At 40.4% G+C, this 5,337-nt stretch overlaps 1 long non-coding RNA gene across 1 annotated transcript; it reads right to left on the reverse strand.

The window, feature by feature from the left end:
- Positions 1 to 289: 289 nt before the first annotated feature.
- On the reverse strand, positions 290 to 3,438 carry LOC311232100. The gene is made up of 4 exons (XR_014619916.1): positions 3,212 to 3,438; positions 2,227 to 2,387; positions 1,827 to 1,921; positions 290 to 960 (listed from the first exon to the last, which is right to left on the reverse strand). It is a non-coding gene; the product is annotated as an uncharacterized lncRNA (long non-coding RNA).
- Between the last annotated feature and the right edge of the window lie 1,899 nt (positions 3,439 to 5,337).

Genomic DNA, 5,337 nt, shown 5'->3' on the forward strand with positions numbered 1-5,337 from the left:
GACGCTCAATATGAACCCTGTGACGAGCAATTTTGTTAGTCAACGCCACATTTGACTGAGACATCTGAGAATGACCAGCAGCAAAAGGAGGGATATTCAAACGTAATCCAAGCTCTTTCAACTCGTCGTGTATTGTAAAACCCTTGTCAGCCATAACAGCATCACCATCCTTGATGTAACCATGAACTTTCAGTGTTTTAAGTAAATCATAAAAACCACTGCTTTCAGTAATCGCCTTATCGGATACAGCACCTGTAAATAACTCCGACACAAAAATGACAGACCCACTTGGATCACATCCAATCAATGCTTTGAGGGTTGTGCTTGACTTATAGTCACTATAAAGCTGACTTTGTAAAGCCAGTGCAGATGGCACCTGGGTCTTAAATTCAGTACCATCAATAATGACTAAAGTAGAAGGAAATTCCTTTCTAAAGTTTTCAGGCATGTTTTCAATAATAATGTCTCTATGAGGCCATATGCTAATTTGTCCAAATTTAAAATACATAAGTTCTATGCATGTATTAAAAACAAGTCCTGCAGACTGCATGGATACTCCAAATCTTTGAGACAAATCTTGAAGTCCAAAGTTGTGTCTTAACCTACACAATGTCAAGAATAGGCCATTGGATTTTCCTAGTGACCTCATGTCTTTACGGCCCTTTGCATAAGGTGCATCACAGCCAGCAGGCACAAGAAAATCTAACAATAACATGAATCTAACATATGTGATCCCAGTGTAGTACTTAAAAAGCCCTTTGATCTTTGTTTCTTTTTGGACAACACTTTGTACAGTACAGAATGTCTTTTTCTGAGCATCCTGTTCGAGAGACTGTATTATCTGTTCCTTTTCAAGAAGCTGCCCTCTCAACCAGGTTATCGTCCTCTCCTTCTTCTCCAGCTCTGACTTCAATCTTGCACCTTCCACAGCAGTGCCCAATACTTCTAAAGGGCAAACCCCTGGAAACAGAAATATTACAATTATTGTTAGGGAGTTTCCACATATACATGACATCACAATAATAACATTTTGCTTTTATTCTACAGACAAGAAATCTCAAGAAGAAAACAGACCCGGTTCCACACCAGAGGTGTGGAAATGTATCTGTGCACCAGCCATCTCCAGTGAAGCTTCCAGCGATCTACAAAGATCTGAATACTGCAGACACAAACCTGGTAGCACTGGAAGAACGCACTCGGGCCCAGGCTCTCTCAAATGACTGGTTTGAAGAGCGGAGGTCACGACTGACTGCTTCAAACTTTGCGAAAGCGGTAAACAGAAAATCTGCCCCAACAACAAAATTTCTGGAGAGTGTTTTCCGGTTGACATCCATTTGTGCCCCGGCTTTGGAGTATGGGAAAAGGAACGAGGCAAAGGCGAAGGCCAAATATCTGGAGGTTTATCCCGCCAGACATTTTCACGAGTGTGGTCTTGTTGTCAATTCAGAGTTCGATTTTTTAGGAGCCACACCTGACGGGAAGTTGTGCGACAATGGCGAGAGTGGGATAGTCGAAGTGAAATGTCCTTATAAGGCAAGAAACTGTTTGATATTGGAGGCTTGCGAAAACTTCCCAGATTTCTGTTTACACAAAGATGAGGGGGGCAGTATTTCATTGAAGAAGACGCACAACTATTATGTGCAAATACAAGGACAACTTATGGTGACAGGCTGCCAATTCTGTGAATTCATAGTTTTTACGCAGAAAGATATCTTTGTGGAAAGAATATTCCCAGACATACCATTTATGGAAAGATTACTGCACAGACTTGCTGCATTTTTTAAAGATCATGCTTCTCAGTTCCTAAAAGAAAGGTAGACCCTTACATTCTCCTTCAGTCTGAGTAGCTGTGCACGTCTGTGTAGCTGTATAACTGAGCTCCGATTGGTGGTTGATGACATCCAGAGAGGGATTGATGTTCCTGTGAAGTATCAAAATCATAATCAAATAAATGCACTTTAATTAATAAATCCATGTTGTTCATTAATCATAACATTTGGTCTCAGTATTATTTATGTATTGTTTGATTGTAACAAGAACTTGCAGTATCTTTGGTTCACAAATTAATACTAGATATGAGCATTTATAACAAATTATTAAATGACATCTGATTCACACATGCAAATGGTGTTTTTAGTTAGTGATTCACATCTTCACTAACACATCACAATATTCAGACAATACCGCCTATAAGGACTTTGACAATACCCAGTCTTCAGGACTTACAAGTTAGTATTTTCCTGCAGTAGTTCTTTTTTAGATGGGGGGTTGTCAGGATCAAGCAGGCGTCTTTTCTTTGGCAACGGACGCACCGACTTACATGTGGTCCCATCAGCTTTTATAGGGTCTGGATATTGCACAGTAGGTCCATCCCCGCCAACAAAATGCTATAAGGTGAGATAGGCATGACAGAGAAGAGAAAGTGGATCACAGATATTGTAAGGCATTCAGGTTACTCATGCTAGCTGATTGAAAACTGTATTAACAGATTGCAGAATGGGTACAATACAGTACAGCTCAATACACACAATAGTTAAGGGGATGCAGACCAGAGAAAGACTTTAGTCTTGTTTACATCAGGGTCCCCCATTTTCAATTCATAATGACATTTATGTGTTATGACATACACAACAGATATATAGCATGACATTTATGACATACAGATACAGTACTGTTACATTTGTGACATCCAAGATATGCAAATATACAGTACTGTTAAAGATATCCTAACAGGAAATATATACATACGAGGGGGAGGAAACTGTACATTAGGAGGGGGGGTTTGGACATTTACAGTACACTAACATTTATTTAACGTTAGTTCGGTTGTTAGAATCAACTGGACAACTTCCAATTCATAATTTTCAAGGGTGTTGACTAAGTAGCTGTAGCTATATGTAGTTTTCCTTCAGCTCATGAACTGATCGGAATGTTTTCGGAGACTCTTTTTGGCGACGTTAGGTTAACGTTAGGTTAACCATGCGTTAGCATTAGCTATGAATAGCTGGCTACCTAACGATCGGCTAGCCATCTATCTATCTATCTATCTATCTATCTATCTATCTATCTATCTATCTATCTATCTATCTATCTATCTATCTATCTATCTATCTATCTATCTATATACAGTATATATAAGATAACAAGTGATGACTTCTGTTTAACTCAAATGTTGAAGCATATATTACTGAAGCATATTTTTCGGGCTTACCGTTGAGCATACAGCCTTGTTCTTGTTGATCTTGTCCACATTCAGCTGTGTATGGGGCCGTCCACAAGCCTTAATCCACTTTAAACATTTTTCCAACTGTGTTTTAGGCTTTGGAAAATTTATAAAACGCGCTCCCTTTAGTCTTTCTGGATATCTCTGGTCATTATTGCACGTTCCCCAAGCACATCTAAGAACCATTTTCTCGACAACAACAATGCAGGACTGGCTGGCTATCTGTGAGACATCATGGCGGCTCTATTTCAAGGGGCGCGGCCTTAAGAAATCGGGCAATCTTATTGGTTATTATTCTCTGTGTGATTGACAGCGGGGAAAGGTCTATTGGCATGTGACGTTGCAGCGGCTCTGCAGATACTCGCAGCTTTTACTCAAGGTGGAAAACGGAGAGAGAGAGAGAGATATCAGAAACAGTCCAACGAAACACAGAGGTAGTGTGGTTCCCTCCTCCCTAGCTGGGTCCAGAACCAATTGACAGTGACAGTCTTCAGTGTTCCCCACAACACACAATTTAGCTGAGTTAGTGCAACAAAACAAAGTCTTCAGTGTCTCTTCTAAAACACACAATCAGAATAATCCAGAACCAATTGACAGTGACAGTCTTCAGTGTTCCCCACAACACTCAACTTAGCTGAGTCAGTGCAAACAAAACGAAGTCTTCAGTGTCTCTTCTAAAACACACAATCAGAAATATCCAGAGGGGTTTGGTTCCACTCACCCAAGCGCAACGCGTAAAGCGGGCAAAACGAGGCGCAGCTCCAAACGGGGAACAAGGTTCTCAACAGCGGTTCTCCACAGAAAGGTCCTGGAGAGAAAGTAGACCAGGAACAGCAACGGGGAAAAAACAGGCAAATGCAGTTGTATTCCAGAACGACCCGACAACGATAGAAGGAAGGTCCCGGTATATAAAGCCCTCTGGGGCGCTAATCACAAACTATGACAGCTGCGTGATGAAAGTGGCAATCGCTCAAAAAGCATGTGGCGGGGAATGCACCAATCAGTACCGTACCTCAGGAGAGCGTGTGGCGGGGAACCAACCAAACCTCACAAGTTAAAGTCTATGAAAACTGAACTTTTTTTTTGTACACAGTTTACCAAAATCACTCCTAATCACAAATTTCTGAACGGATCTTTATGATCTACATAAGACTTCAGGTTAATGGATCTCTGGTGTTTTTTTAAGCCTCCAGCCATTCTGGGGAAAAATACTTCTGGACTACTACAGAAAAACGTGAGTAACACGTTTTTCTACAACTCAAGGTCAGACCTATGTTACTCTATTTCATTAGCACTAAATGTGAGTTGTCAGAAACTCCAGAATGTCATCTTTCAAAAGAGACTAGGCTCATGCATGTGGTATAAGTATAAAGCATTGTATTTTGGTTTGCAAAAAAAGTATGCAGTCCTCAAAAACGAAAACTAAAATGGCCAATTTTGGGGTTTACTACCACTCTTAAATTAGCTTTAAAAAGCAATTCACACTGAACTTTAAAGTGCTATGGGTATATTTTGTGCAAATAATCCTAAAATAATTTGTACACTTTATTTCTAAATTGAGAACACAGGTTAGCATAGAATCAGCTAAGCAAGGTACCTGTTTAGTTAGCTAGCTACAGTAGTAATACAGCTAGCCTAGGCTAAAACATACTGCCATCAATAAAAGCACTTGCAGTGTACATACATTAGTATTTAGTAATGCATAATTGGTCAAACAAACTCAATCTTTGCAACTTCAAAGAAAGCTTGATGTCCTACCTCACACACAGCAGTAGGATGCAGGGTTACAGCTCAGACTGAATTAAGCCCTGTGGCATCTGAACATTCAAGAGGGGATGTGTCTAAAACTGAACATTTAAATCGATGGAATATTGTAGTGACAGGGCTGCTCAGAGTTGTAGCTAACACTTTTGTGTGACATTATTTAACCGTCTGGGTCAAGTTTAGACCATTGGAATGGGCATGTCCTCTCATTTTCGCCACTCAAAATGCCATTTTAGCGTCATGTTTTCAGCTGTGGGGGCACATAGTCAAGTTTAACCATTGGAAGGGCACCAATGGGCACGTCCTCTCGCTTTTGCTACTCAAAAGGGCACTTTAGGTTTAGCGCAATG

Source organism: Notolepis coatsorum (genome assembly GCF_963971535.1).
Source record: "Notolepis coatsorum genome assembly, chromosome: 7".
Classification (NCBI taxonomy): domain Eukaryota; kingdom Metazoa; phylum Chordata; class Actinopteri; order Aulopiformes; family Paralepididae; genus Notolepis; species Notolepis coatsorum.